This window comes from Apis mellifera, linkage group LG9, assembly GCF_003254395.2.
Source record: "Apis mellifera strain DH4 linkage group LG9, Amel_HAv3.1, whole genome shotgun sequence".
Lineage (NCBI taxonomy): Eukaryota > Metazoa > Arthropoda > Insecta > Hymenoptera > Apidae > Apis > Apis mellifera.
The window spans coordinates 5,175,781-5,192,117 of NC_037646.1; the positions used below are offsets into that span (position 1 = coordinate 5,175,781).

Below are 16,337 nucleotides of genomic sequence, written 5' to 3' on the forward strand. Positions count from 1 at the left end.
TGCATAATTTATCGCAAGATTTGAAGATTAATTTTAACGCTGAAACTGGAATTTTGCGCACCACCTCTTCTTGCGATTGTATTAATTGCACACGATTCTTTCGAATTTATACACGAGTTCGATACGCGCGTTAAATATTGTTTCGTTCGTGATTCAATTTGTTCGTTGATAATACAATAATTAGTTAAATATTTATCGAAACGATTGACGCGTCTATGAAAATAAATGAAGGGCGGAAAGAAAATAAATCACGCATTTTACGCACGATATATATATATATATATATATATATCAAAAGCTTGAATTATCGTGATTTTGATTAAAATCCAAATGCGTAATTAACTAGCATTAAATTACAAAGAAATGAATGATTACAAAAAGAGATTCATAATTTGTCTCGATGAAATATACACGAATATTTTCTTTTATTTATCCCCTCTACCGTTTCGCGCAAATTGGAACACAAACATAATTACACAATTATCCTTTACAAAATTTCATTTTTCATCGTATACATTACCTCGAATGAAACTACAAAAGAAGTTAATAAATTCGTATTTTAATTAAAATTCGAATAAGAAGAAGAAGAAGAAAAAAAAAGGAGAAACATTACACATTAATTATTCAAGAACAATGAAATACGGTGGGGCAGAAATTTCACCGAAAATTTCTACCAATTACTCAGACGTGTTCTCGAAACAATGGGCCTCAATGTCACGGGTCACGAGCATATACCCGGAAGACAAAACGCTGGAAAGTCCAAGATCACCAAGGTCTCCTACTCCGGATAATAAGAACAGGTGTACTTGTTAAGAAGAAAACTGGGATAACGTCGGGATTTTAATAAACCGGCCTCACCGTTTTTTTCGTGCTTTCGCCCGCGAAAGGAAAAAAAAAAAAAAGGAAAGAAAAAAAAAGGAGAAGGGAAAAAAAAGTAGCGGGAAAGCTGGCACTCACAAAGGGAGCCAATGCTTACAAGGCAGTAGATTAAAAAGCGGGAAACAAATGAGAATCGCTTCCGGCGGCTTGTCTGCATCTAGATAGCTGTTTACGCTCGATAATACCTCTGGGTCGCTTTTTCTATTCCCGCACTTTATGCTGAATACCGCTACGACCGTCCTTCGGATGGTCAGCCGTGACAGCTATGCTGAAACTTGGTTAATTGAATACCGGGGACCGGCGTAAAACCGGGATTGAAACGAGTATCAGATCTTTCTCGAAAGCTGGTAATCAGCTTTTTTTCCTCGCTAATTTCTGACGGGGTGAAACGTCGTTGCAGTTGTTGTTTCTTACGAATAATGTCAAATATATGTTTGAGGTTATGTTTCTGCTTCTTTGACATTTGAATTTTACGCTGAAAATTTTTTACTCGTTCCAGATTGGTAATTTGTTCTGTTGTTTCTTGAATGTGAAGCAAAGAATATGAGTTGAAAGTACGTTTTGAGGTTATGTCTCTGCTGTTTCTTTGATATTTGAATTTCGTCCTGGATTATTAATCTGTTTTATTGTTTCTTAAATAAAAATAGTGTTAAATGAATATTTACGAAGATATTTTTCTGATGTTTGACGATTATTTTGAAATTTTACAATGTTATTTTAGAATGTTTATATCGATATATAGAAATCTTTGGATGTTATTTATTTATTTATTGATAAAAGGGATAGTAAATAGTGGCACAGAGAGAATATGGAAACAAAAGAAAAGCGAAAAGCGAAGAAATAAAAATAGAATGGAATGAAAATAGGATATTTGCTTGAACAATCAATAGATAATGTACTCTAATCGTTTGGAAAGGAATTCATCTACATTACTTGATTATATACTTGAATAATCAATCAATAACGATACAATTTTGACAAATTGTTAAGAAATTGTTGTTAAAAAGCCTTTCATTAACGATAAGAAGAAATTTTAAGAAAAATAAATACGATCAATTCATATTATGTGCAATCAACTTAACGGGGGAAGTCCAATTTTGTTCCCTTAATGAACTTTCAGAATCAACAAATTTACACGAAGAAATGGATTCGTCGATTTCCTGACCTCGATAAGAAACAGGTTCCGTTTTTCACGTGAAAATCGATGAACCAAGCGAAATTGCACCTCTTAAGAATTACGAAACTCGAGGAAGGTATCAAAACAAGTTATTGGCTTTGCTCTCAGTGTCGATTTATTGACGTGCCAACTTATTGGCGGTGCACCGAGTCCATAAATCACCATTGATCAACGATCCAATCAGAAGCAGAAGCTATAAAATGGAGTTCTTCATCAAAGAATCATCGTTACTTACTTTGGAGATCAGCTTGTGAAAATTTGTAATTCCTTAATTCGAACAACTCATCGTTAAAAACTATTTGAATATTTAATTTCATTTTTGATAATGTTAATTTCGTAAAATAAAGAATAGAATCATAAAGAGATAATAAAAACAACTATTGGAAAACAATTCTTCAAATCGTGAAGTGAAAAATATATAAATAAATGAATAAACAAAAGAAAATTTTGATTGGAGCAATTTTAGCAAGATACGAAAAAACAACGAGTTATTCTCTAAACTGGAAAGAGAATGGTATGAAAACGTGGCTACCAAGTTTCGAGTCCTGGGACTTGACGGAAGGAAAAGAAAAGAGAAACCGCCGGGGTTTTCGCCAATTTCCTGTGGACGAGATATGGCTACTTGCCCCGAATGCAAATTTCCCGGTGCTAATTAACTATTCGGACAGGGAGGCCTCGAGTGGGGCGGCGACCAAGGGTGAAGTTAACTGGATAGTGGGCAGGAAAAGGGGTTAGCTGTTGAAATAGCGTCCACGACTATTGCGCGCTCACGCCAAAAGAGGGAATTCATAATTGCTGGGTACCGCGTTTGTTCAACCTGGTACGTTCTCAACTTTGCCCCGGCAACGGTTTAATCTGACACGGTTACGGCTGTTGCGCCCTGCTAATCGTATCCGCCAATTTGATGAAATTTTATCAACGATTAATCCATCGTGACGGCTCGTTTCTCATAGGAGATTCTCTTTCACACTTATATGTGTACTCTCTGACAATCTTTAATTGTTTTAATTGTTTTAAATTCATCAAATTTAAACTCATTATTTCTTCTGCATTTTCATTTCTACTTCAAAGATGATTTTTATCTTCAAGAAGAAATCATTAAATTGTTATATAAAAATCATAAAATATATTCAATTTTGATCATAATAAGAATTGAACAGTTACGGAAAATTCTCAATAATATCTAGTAATGTTTCTTAATATTACGTAATTTTCTCTACAGTTTATTTTTCGTGCTTCGTCGTATTTTGCATCGCATGCGCGCGCGCGTGATATTAATCAATCGAGTCACGATCCAGCCACCGAATGCATCAAAATTATTTTCTTGCAATGAAGAGTTTGCTCGGGGCAAATACGGAGGAAATATCGGCACGGTCAAGGAACATTAGGGATCCCCAGCGTTCGCTAGGGATTTATAGCATTACAGCGCACGTTGGATGCTGACCATTTGCTCCCGCGCTAAAATAAATTCCCTGATCAGGGATATTTCAATTTGAAAAGCTCCTGATTGCCATTGTGAACACGTCGTGGCTTCTATTTACTTGTAACCCGCGCAAACAGAAAAGGGTGAGAAGAATACACATATTCGTCGGAAAGAAAATTTCACCATCAGAATGCGTCGCCATACTTTCCACTTCTACATGCGTTGCACGATCCTTCGTTACCCATCATCGATCGTGTCTGCATCCTCCTCGAGGACTTTATTGCAAGACCAGTCCTTCCACGGCTTTGTTAGAAGATTACGACCTCTGATACATTTTTACGAAACGCTCGAGGATTTACTTTCTCAAACCTCGTTTCCACGGTAACTTTTTGCGCGATTAATAACATCTTCTTAAAATACATTCATGATACTCGTTTACAACGTACTTTCTCTACAAATTGATATTTTTAAATCGATCCATTTTTACTTTTCCTCATTTTCCTACGTTCTATTCAATCCAATGTGCGTGCAATATCTATTCTCTAGAAATCTCGTAGATACATAAAGCATAAATTACATCCAATTAAAACTCGAATCTATGACAAAATCGCTTGATAACTTTTACCCCAATTAATTTTCCTCGACTTCTTTTCAACTTATTATTGCACACACTCTCCCTCTCTCTCTCCTCTCGATGCGTCAAACACTTACACTCCCCGACCGATGCAAGAAACACAATATGCATAAATTATCGTCGAGAGGCAGCGGCTTGAATTAAAACTTCATAATCCAGAGGGTTGTAAAAGCCCCGGGATAATTCCGTCACCGCAAAACTATGGTACGGCGGTTGGTCCACGCGTAACCATAATCTTCTTCTTAAGCGCGCGAATCATGCCCATATGCCGCACTGCGCCACGGATAATGTTTAACAAAACGGTCTTGGCCTAGGGGGATGAAATGCAAATTTATCGCCTCGAGGCAAGATAAAAAATGGCCGAGGAGAGAGAGAGAGAGAGAGAGAGGTTGGCAACCGCATGGCGCGGGGAAGAAGAGGAGGGGGCGAGGGGAGGAAGGGCGGTTTAGAAATGCAGCCACCGACGGGGGGGAGGGGACGAATAGGCCGAGGAAAGGAGAGAAAGAGCGGGTTAATGCCCGAATATTAATTATGGCGACCAGACCTGGCTGCGGATTGGCCGGTGTTTTGTTTCTGGCTACATGTTTTGTTCGGTTCCGCGAAGCTTTGCGCCTCCGAATGGGTGGAACTCTTCAACTTCCGGCATTGTTCCATCCACGAACGGACGAATTTCACTTTACTCGGAGAGGGAGGGGGTGAAAGCGTATTACATATTTCGTTTATTGTTTGACGATACGGAAATTTTAAATCTCTCTTTCCTTCTTTATATTTTGTATAAATTTCTCGTTGCGTGCAAGTACAATGGACGATTTAATTTGAAGAATTTCATCTGGATTTTATTTTACTTTCTCAAAATTTTCATATTTTTTTTTTAATAATATTAAAAGAGAAAAAGATATATCAAAATTCTTAAAAATAATAAAATTGAATATATGGATGAAAAATTTTGATTTTTTTATCATTCAATACTCTCGAGAGTAATTACACACCAAGTAGAAAGTACTGTTTAAAAAAGAAGAAATATTTTTCTACGCTTTTAGATACTAATACTTAAAGCGAGAAGCAAGGGATATTATTACCGAAAGAAAAGCGCATGTATCTTTCATTAATTTTCATTGTAACAAAACAGGAGAGAGAGCTACTACTCAAAGGAAAATGTGTACGCGTACGTGTAATTCATCCGTGGTTAACATTACAAACGGAAACACTCGACGAACACGGTTGCACACGTTGTCGTTGATCCACAAGGGTATTAACATTATGACGAAATTTTTGTCGACGCGGCAAACAGGACCACGTTCCGTAAATATTATCCCCCCTCCCATATACCCGTGTCGCCAAATGTCACTGAAAAACAGGGTGATCCTCGAACACGTTGGAAACTTATTCCTCCCCTCCTTTATTCCGTATCTTAGACCCCTCTCTTTTGGGGCCCATAAAAGCGGTGGTAGAACACGGGAGAAGCTTGCATTTACAACCTCGTCATCCTCCCCGCGGGATGGAAAAGGTGCGATTGTCGCACTTATTTGCATGACAGAAGGGTAAACAGTGGTAACGAGATTTGCGGGTTGGACGTGCAATCTTGACACACGACAAGTTCGATTGTTACTGGACCGTTGGCCAAACAACGTTGATCCAATGCAAATCTGTGTACATTGGCCAGGGAAGAATTTTGTCGTGTGAGTACAGGGGAGGGGTGATTCTTTTAAAGTGAAAAAATTCACGCCTGGCTCGTTGACAAGCACGATGTTTCGGTATTTTTCTTCTTTTTTTTTTTTTATATTTGCATATGTATTATGAGAAGAGGAAAGAATTTCGAGGTTAGAAGTTGCTTAGTCGGATAAATTTCGGATAAATGTTATGAATAAAAAAAATTGAAACTCTTTTTAAATTATATAAGATATTATTTATTTATTATTCTCTTTAATTTAAAATTAAGGAAGAGGAATACATGTAAAGATTTGAAGGAAAAGAAAATATGAAAGACAGCAATTTTTTTGCCTTTAAAGAACAATTTTTTTATTAGACTTGAAGTTGATCTCTGAAGTCTAATGAATTTCCCTCTCTAGATTTTAAAATATTTCACTTCGAATCTCCCAAATAATTTGATTCACGATTCATTTAATACTACCAGAATATCTTTCTATTTGCAAATAAATTATTTCTTGTTTACTGTCACAAAAGATTACAACATTCGACTAACTCGAACATTTTTTTCCAGGAAAAGTACGAAATTCCCAAAAGAAGCATCGTAAAATCAAACTACAAAAACCAAAAATAAAACCATCCAAAAATAATCGCCGGAAAAATCGCATCCTTTTCCGCGCGCTTTTCCCTTATGAATCGCAAATTCCCGTTCAACAACAAAATTCTTCAACGACCGACCTGTGCGCGTACAAACACACAAAACGCGGGGAAAACACGGGCACAACAATGGAAGAAATCAGCGTGAGAGGAGGAAGTTGGTGGCTTGAGCGCAGAGGTGAAAAAAAGAAAGAAAAAAAAAAAGGAAGGGAGCGGAAGATAAAGATGCGGGGTAGGAGTTTACCATGGATTAAATTTGATCCCCGGCATACTGAAACCGCAAGCCTTTGTGCTCGTGGCCGTGCTCACATGTATGCGGTGGACCGCGATGAGAAGAATCTAAACATTGCGTGTGCACATCCGGTTCAGGAGGGGGGTTGCGGTTTTTCGAAGGGTGACGAAGGCCGAACGTATCCGAACAGGGAGGGTTAGAGTTTCTCCTCTCTTTCCTTTCTTTCTGCTTATCCCCCACCCGTTGTTATTTCGTTAACAATAGGGATTTCGGTATCATTTGCATCGGAGGAGAGAGAGAGAGAAAGAGATCGGCGAGATTAATCCGAAACCCCGGCCAAACAATGGGAAACATCGACGTGTCCGTGTTTCTAGGTTGAGGGCTAATGGAATAGCAGAGATACTGGATCGTAGAGTTGGAACTGGTTCAAGTGGGCGACCAAAGTAAATTAGGAAGTACACGGATCTTGAAAGGAGACTTACATGCATTTGCTGTAGGGGGAGGATGCCGATGAACTGCTACCCTGCTACCACCCCCTGATTCAATTAGGTATGAGAGTTGGATTCCGAACATGAGTTAATCGGGGCCGAGGGTGAGTCTGGGGGGAGGGTTTTGATGGAACGATCGTGTATTTATGGTTTAGTCGATAATTTTCGGTTGGAATCATTTCAGAATGGTAATCGAGATGGACTTTTATTAAAGAAGATTCTGAAAGTTCGTTGACGTTATTTCGGATTTTATTTTACAAATGTTACGAATTTTTGTTATTCGAAGATGGAATGATCGTGTATCAATTGGTTGGTTACAGTTAGAGTTATAATTGAAGTGGATTTTTTCTGTTCGAAAGAACGAAGAATTTATTAGCATCGAAACTGTACGAAATAAACTTTGGACTTTTATCTACTTATTTTTAACGTGTTGCTTCAATTTATTTATTAGCCTATTATTAAAGTATTTGTCACAAATAGAAACTCTAATAAAAAGTTAATTCGATCAATTTCATCGAATACGAAAAGTTTCATAATGAAAAGTTTAATAATAGCTCGAAGCTAAGATTGGAAAATTAACGGAGAATAAATTTAATCAGTCTGGTTTTAAAGGAAGAAGAAAAAAAAAAGATACGATTAACGATTAAAATAATTAAAAAAAAAAAATAGAAACATTTAATTATCGCTGAACAAGTAATACCTAAAATTAAAACCTCTACAGACAGACTCCCCTCTCTGTCGAAGGCACGTCGATAAATTGAAGGATTTAAAGGCCATCAAGAAACTCTCCGATCTCCGGACACTGGCGAAAGAAAGAAACTGGAAGCGCAGGAAATAAGGAGCGAAAGGGCGAGGTCCGTGTTTTATCACCGGGACCTTCTTCCTTTCCTTTCCAAGACCTCGTGGTGGTCGTTGGTGGTCCCTCAATAATTTCCGCGCAAAAACGGAAGCGGACTGTTTCCATTCCAGATGGAAGGTTCCTGGCCCCTGCTCGGCCATTGTTCAAAACGGGGTTGGAGGGGAGGGAAAGAATCACGGCGCCGCTACTTCCTCCTCCTCGACCAGTTTTATTTGTCGATTACAGTTGTTCTTGCGGCGGTGGAAAAGAGCAAGAGAAGGATCTCCCTCGGCATCCTCCTCCTCCTCCTCCTTCTCCCTCCGTATCCGGACCACGAAGGTGGTGGCCGGCGTGAAAACTTCTTTCGAGACGGTTTACCGGGTTACCGACTTCGACGTTTTCCTATTGGGGCAAAACAATCGACGTCGTTAACGGTGAAGTATCTTGTCGTTAGGGAGAGGAAATAACGAAACGAACGGAGCAGAGGTTTTCAGAGGTGTTTTTTTTTCTCGAGAGAGGAAGAGAGAGAGAGAGAGACTCGATTCTCTTTTACGATGGATGAATAAGCCACGATCTTTTTCCTCACTGTAATAGACGATGAAGACGACGAAGTTGAAATGTAATATTTAAGGAGTGAATTGTGTGCAAGCTTGGATCGATATTGTTGAGAAGAATATTTGTTATAAGAGTTTAAAAAATTCTATGAAAATTTTCAGAATTATTAATATCTTTTGTTATTTTGTAACAATGATGGGAATTATGTATATAGAAATTGACAAGAAACTATCGATTCGTCCCAAAGAATCTCCAGATCCAATAATTAATTAAATTCTGATATATTCCGATATTTACAATTACATATTTTTCGCAATTAAAATTGTGTATCGATGCTCGAATAAAGGGAAGAAAAATTTGAAATGAAAAGAAACTCGGATTCAACTCTCGTTGGGAAGAAACATCGAAGAAAGATTTATCGAGGGAAAGCACATTTTAAAAAGTGGTTAGTTACTTGGAAGTCGGGCCGATATCACTTTCCTCGATGGCCGTATATACCATTACCGTTTATTGTCGCCCGTTGTCACGCGAAACAATGTTTCAACCGTCCATTTACGATAACGGGGGAAAAAGCGACGAAATGGAACTTCATTGGCCAAGTTGGCCCGTTACTTTCTTCTTCGAGCAGTTCAGTTTCTCCGCCGCAGTTATGAAAATGTAATAAGCCCGAAACGTGTTGGGGGAGGGAAGGAGAAAAACTTTTGCAGGTTGCCTGTAACCACGGTTACCCATACTTGGCCAGTTCCAGGGTGGAACGTCAATAAGGAAGTCACAAGGGAATGCTACTCCCCTTTGCTTCTCTAAGGATATGCCGTTACTCTGTGTGCCGCTATATCTTGTTGCACGTGCATGTACGTATGTGCATATGCCTGAATGGTGAACACGGTTGGCTTCGAATCCAATTTTGAATAATGGCGCATTAATAATTTACGGAGTTCGATTCATTTCTGTTGAAATAGCCGGTGTTACGTATTTCAGAACGGGCATTTAACATCGATACTGTCTTTTCTTGTGTAAGAAATAATTTAAATACGAGGGAAACATTTTAATCGCTTTTTAATCACAAAAAGCAAGCGTAATACGTCACGCGAGAATTAAAAATTTATTTAAAAAACAAATTTTTATCTATCGATTCAAGAGATAGATGAAAGAGAAACAATTTATATGGGATATATCGTTCGATCGAGAAGAATATCTATATTAAGCGTTATAAAATTTCATATTATTTCAACGTTTATCATATTTTTCCTCGCAGCGTTATTATATATTTTCTCGAATAATGTTCCTCCACACGCGGGATCTACATATTTGCGCGAGGGGGATAAAGTAGCGAAAGGTCGATCGAAAATCGAGGGATGATTAATCGCAGATGACGAAACATTTGGTGGCAAAAAAAAAAAAAAAAAAAAAAAAAGAAGACTGGGGTTGAAGCGTTGTTGCGATTCGTCGCCCGTCAGTGGCACGGTACAGACACACGAATTGATCGTGACGCAACCGATTCGTCTCGTATCTCTATTCGACACGGATATGATTCATCCGACGGAGAAAAATCGTGGAAGCGTGCAACCCAGGCGAAACCATCCATTTTCGTGTCTGTTTGCCTCATCTAATCGTTATAAATAAAGTTTCCCCGCGGATCTTATTGCGAAAGCTCGACACACTCTGTGCACACGAGATATCTCTCAGATTCTGGACGTAACAATTTTTGAAAATATCATAAGATACTTTACGATCCTGATAAGTTTTTGACATTATTGAAATAATAGGTTCAATTTTCTACGTCTAATTTGATTTGAGACAATTTTAATTCTTCAATATTTAATTCAATATTTGAAAATTAATTCAAAGTGTTCTTCAAAGGATTAAAACGAGAATGATGGGATTAATTTTGTATAATACAATTTGAAAGAGATAATTTTATAAAGCTCTCGAAAGTAATCGAATTACCAATAAAATATTATAATTCTCTTATATAAGAGAAAAAGATATTATTCATCCAAATCTTAATCTATATTTTAATATGTACGTATATTTTATATTTATTCGTTTCGAGGAGATAAAAACTAATTAAGAAATTTGTCCAGGCAGGAAAAAATTTTTTTCCAATTTTATAAAGAAAAAAAAAATTATTTTTATTCTCAATTCCTGTTATTATCATATGTACACGTCGTTATCGATTTCCATAAAATAGTTAATTCAATTTAAGTTATCAGTTATCGTGTTAAAAATAATTTCCAATCCTTTTTTACTTTTTAAATTTAAGATAATTCGTGTAAGCTTTTCCAGAAACATGATTCTGAGCACGAGTAACACTTATTAGCTATTACGGAAAGGTTTGAAGGTATTTGATCGATAACCGTGAATGCCTGACGACGTTATATTATAGATTCGGTACGATGGATTGATGGATGAACCTATGGAACAGGTACATACTCTCCACTGACGCTAGTCTCTCGTGTCTACAGGAAGATACCTGGCAATGTGCCGGAAATTTCACGAAAGTAGGTGTTAACGTTTACAGGAAAAACAAGACGAAGATAAACGAGATTAAATTTTTGATTGAAAGTATGTTCTTCTCAATTCTCGTTTAATTTGCATCGAAATTTAGATTAATCTGTTGTCTATCGTTATCTTCATTTAGATATTATACATATATAATATAGAATGAATTTTTTTTATAAATTTTAGAGAAGAGAATTTAACCTAAAAAACTTTTTCCAGTTTTAAATTTTTTAAACAACTATTTATCGAGCACATATTAGCTGGAAATAATGAAATTCACGAATTGGAGCAATGTCACGATGTTATCACAACAAATGATACAAATTCAGGAAATAACAGTTGGTGAACTTCTTTAATTCCTGCAAATTGTACGAATACTCGTTACAATAATTATAATTTTTCCCAACGTTGTTGGAACACGTAAAACATTCCTAAAAGTCAGACCATCTCTCATCTTGGACGGAATTAATATTTAACGAGTTTTGACATCGTGAATCATCCAGTCGTATTTATTATACTTTCTATAATGCTTCATTTACCGAAATATTTCTCTTAATAAGCTCTGCAATTTTTTTTTCTCTTACATAATCTTGTGAAACTCGTATGTTTTCACACAAAAATGCTTTCATGCGATTAATATTGATATAAAATTATTTTTCAACTTGACAATAAATAAGTATTAAATTTTTATACTTTTTGAATGTTATGCAGAAGATAGTTTATTTGAACTCGTATTATTTAATTTTGAAAATTAAAAAAATAATACAAATCACTTGTAACAATAAGAATAATGAAAACTACAAATCTTTCCATCTCTAATTTAAATAATTTTAATTTATGGTAAAGATAAGAAAATATTTATATACTTTTGAATAATCTGAATCATATTTTTCTTTAAAAACTTTTCTTTTTTTGTCAATCTTATAATCCATGCGAAGAATATATATATATATATATTTATCTTTCTTTACACGAATCATCGAATCTTCTTTGTTTCAAAAAAAAATACCGATTATATCTTATAATTAATTCTAATTTACGAACAATGTATCTTTTTATTTTCATTTTTCTTATTCATTTTAACCCCGAAGACGTTCTATTATTACATTGAACTTGATTAAGTCTTAGCACATTTTCAAAGAATATTAATTCGATTTCATCCTCGAAGATGGTCGTGAAAGCGGACGTGTACGATAATGGAAAGTGTTGATATGCCAATCAGAGCACAAGCCATCCTTTCGGCTTCGAACGAGTCGATAACAGGGGGGAGTGCCTCTGCGTTACACCCGATACACCGGCTGCTTCCACCTACTTTACTCGATCTCCGTGTAATTAATGTCGTCGCTTGTCGCTGGGCTAATGATGTTGAACACGTGTCTGACGAGAGTGAATGTCGATCGATTCTGTACGTATTTCCGGTAATAAGCATGGAGATCGTTTGTGTCGTTTTCGTTTTGTCGATCCCAATTACAAGTTATAAATGTATTATCCCGTTAATTTTTATCCTTGTTGCATTTAGGCCGCAGAATTATTCTTTATAAAATTATTCTTTATATGATAATAATGTTTAATTAGATTCGATAATAATATTCGACTAATGTAAAGAGAATATATTATAATATACGTAAAATGTATCAAATTATATCATTAAATGCTTTGCATCACGATAACGCATCAATGCATTCGTGAAAAGTCACAAATGAAATTTTAATCTTCGTGTGAATAAGCATAAAAATGAAAATTTTGTCGTCAAAATTCAGTCAGAAAGTAGAGAAAAGCATGCCGTTGAAGTCGCTTTTTGAATTATCTCGATATCTCAATCGGTTGCCGAGATATAAAGATTTAAATTATTCATAGTGTTTAAAGTAATGCATAGATACTGGATGGTGGCGCCATCTAGTGACCTATATATTTTTTCCCGAAATGCGTTTTCCAGGAATCGCGTCTGTCGCTTGTCTGGACTTTGGGATAGGTCAGTGAGGCGAGGTGCGAGCGAGAGATCCGAGTAAGCGACAAGGACGGAGATGGTAAACGATCGAAAATTACCCTTCGCTTTACACGACGATATCTCGGGAACCGGAAGTCGTATCGGGACAAATGAAAAAGCATTCGAAAGAGTAAAGTTCCACGCTTCTAACGATCGTTCATTCATCGACCGGAAGTGAATATCTTCGGAGTTATAGCGGTTCAAAGTTTTTCTAATTTTAATAGGATTTAATCGAGGTTAAGGTAAACCGCTGTAAATTACCTTCTCTTTACACGAAGATAACTCGGAAACCGGAAGTTGTATCGGAATAAATAAAAAAGCGTTTTAAAGGGAAAACTTCCACGCTTCTAACGGTCTTTTATCCATTGGTCTAAAAGCATTATCTTCCGAGTTATAGCGGTTTAAATTTTTCTTAATTTTAATAGGATTTAATCGGATTTGAGATAAATGATTAAAGATTATTTTTTCTTTACTCAAAGATATGTCGAGAACCAGAAGTTGTATCGAGATAAAAACCATGTATTTAAGAGATAAAATCGTGTAAAGTATTTATCATATTTGTTGCACTTTTTCAAAACAAATGTGAATAAAATGAACAACAAGTATACCTTCACTGGTTGATACGTACACATATTGCGTATTCTCTTGCGCATTTATCAATATCCTGTTCCATCACGTCCTGAGCTAATGCCCTTTGGCGTGGCCCAGAGTTACGTTATGTCGAAGCTAATGAAGGCACGTTCTGGCGTTTGTGCATTGGCGACCTTATATACCCGGACCGGCTCGTGGCCGAGTATAATTCATCCAATCACGTAGCCTAATGATAAACTAAATTGTCCATCCAGCTTGAATTATCATTCGATTTGGAATCATCGGTCATAAATGTATATATAGAGCATGCAAGCATCTTTTATTGGAATTAATCTTATTTATTTTTAGGGAAGTTAATACTTTCAACTCGTGGATTCGTCGTCAAAGAGTATGTTAAACTTTCCGAAACAATTTCTCTTCTAAGAAGATTTACTGTGAAATGCCATTTAACTCTTCGCCAAATGCGCAACTCTGCGCTTTTCCGAGTCTCTCAAGATGATGGTTTGTTGTTTCAGTTAGTGCATAGTTCTTCCTGGAATTTATGGCTGCTTGCCATTAAGACCGCTTGTATACTTGAGCATAATTTATATGTATATATTGTAAGCAACTTTATGATAATGAAATATCAATTGGTAAACACACATTTGATATCTTTTTTTATAATGAAATGTATCGTGATTGTAGCTTGGTATTCAAGACAATTTTTTATTAGAATTTTGAAATTCTTATTATTCAATAATATTTTTATACATATCTCATTGAAGAATTCCATTTTATTATTAATCAATTGTACAAATATACGTCTAATTGTTCAAATAAAAAATATACGAACGAAGTAATTATTCAAACTACTTCTCTTGCCGAAATTTTGAATAAATGGATTTCTATACTGTTTAAAAGTCAGTTCATAAATATCAGACCACTCCTCAACTTTTAGGAGATGACGAGGTTGGATAAATTGCGACTTTGCTTTTTAATGGTTCATTCAACACGGATAGTAACCTCCTCGATATAACGAGATCATAAAACCGGTCAACCGTGGAAATTTACACTTGATGAAATTGATTGACGAATTGATGAAAAGCTGAGGACATAAAGATTTGGAATCTCTTTCAGAATTGCATAAATTGTAATGTGCTTTGTTACAGAAAAATAGAGATATTGTACACGATTATAGATTCCTCGATTGTTCCAATTTATGTCTCAAGATTTTAAATGTATCTTGGAACAATTATATTTTACGTTATTTTATTATACAATTTTATTGTAAAATATTACTAATCTAATCTGACTAATTTATTAATCCTCTTACAATAAATATTTTCAAAAAAAAAAAAAAATCCAAGACACTTAGGGATGAAAAACCAAAGGATTTTGACCAACAAGAATAAGACTCGCGTTTCGTCAACGTGGAAAAAATCGTGCAAAAATAACTCTTCGAGATCCAATGCACGCAATAATCTCCGGATCAACCGACCGCCTAATGCTCTCTTCTTCCACAATCCTTTTTTTCTTTTCTCTTCTTCTTTTTTTTTCGTCCGCCGTTCGAGACGACCTCGAAACGACGATATGTATGCAGCCTCGTGCAAGTGCGGCTATAAATTCCGTGATTCTTTCATGGCGATTCGGGTTTCCGCGCGGAAAGACCGCGCGTATGCGAGCATTAAACGAAATTGCTACACCCTCCCCTCCTCCTGCGAAAGGGATAGACAGCGATGGGGGTGGTGGGCAGGAGAGGAGCGTGTGTGTGTGTCGCGGAGACTGGTGAACTTCCAATTACATTACGGGTTCGCCGCGTGCAAAGCCTGACGTTCAAAGTGGAATTCATAGCACCGAACATCGAGCGGAACCAAGAGAGAGATTCGAAAGACGTGGCTAAACGTTTCCTCGTGGATGCTTTATGCATAATTTGTCTCATGAGACGACGGAGAAATGACCGATTGATTGATTTTTGGCGTGAAATAGTGAGGAAATTTGGAAATTTTCGTTTGGAATAGGTGGAAATAGCGATTCCATAATTTCTTTGTATTCATATTATTGGATATTAGTGTGATGCGTTGGTGAAATGCTTTGAAAATTGGAAAGATTTTAATTTAGAAATGCTAGGTATACTTTATTAAATGTGTTATAAAATGAAGAGGTAATTGATGAAGTAAGTAATTCATTTTTCGTTGAATATAAAGTTAAGTATCTATTAATTATTAAATTAAACAAAGTGTAAAATAATTATATGATATTATTAGGTAATTAATTGCTTAAAGTATTTAAAAAAAGGAATTAATTAGAATAATTTAACATGATTGTATGGAATTATTATTTTTCACGATAATATGAAATATATTTAATTTCTCGCGTACATTGCATAAAATGTTATTATGGGGAAGCGAAGATAGTTGATATTCCACAGAGATTTACATCTTTGTTAAGTGCATCATCATCATTACGAGTCGCAACTTTACCGAATAACTTTATTATTATAGTACGAAGTTACAAGTAATCCATGTTTATACGTAAACAGGGGAGAGAAGTGCAATATTATTAAGCCGGGGTTTTCTCACTTTCATCCATTATAGCGCACGATTATATTTTCCAGTGAGCGTTTCGATATTAACCAAGAAGATTCAACGGATTAATGGATCGTAAAATTTAAAAAAAAAGAATATAAAAAAATTCTTGCAAATTATTTCTACGAATTTTAATTGTAGAAATAAGTAATATTTAAACGTA

At 35.9% G+C, this 16,337-nt stretch overlaps 1 protein-coding gene across 7 annotated transcripts in view; it reads right to left on the reverse strand.

Moving 5' to 3' along the window:
• LOC411344 (fasciclin-1) overlaps positions 1-16,337 on the reverse strand; it is a 295,001-nt gene that overhangs the window by 167,803 nt on the left and 110,861 nt on the right. The gene's annotated exons all lie outside the window — the stretch shown is intronic.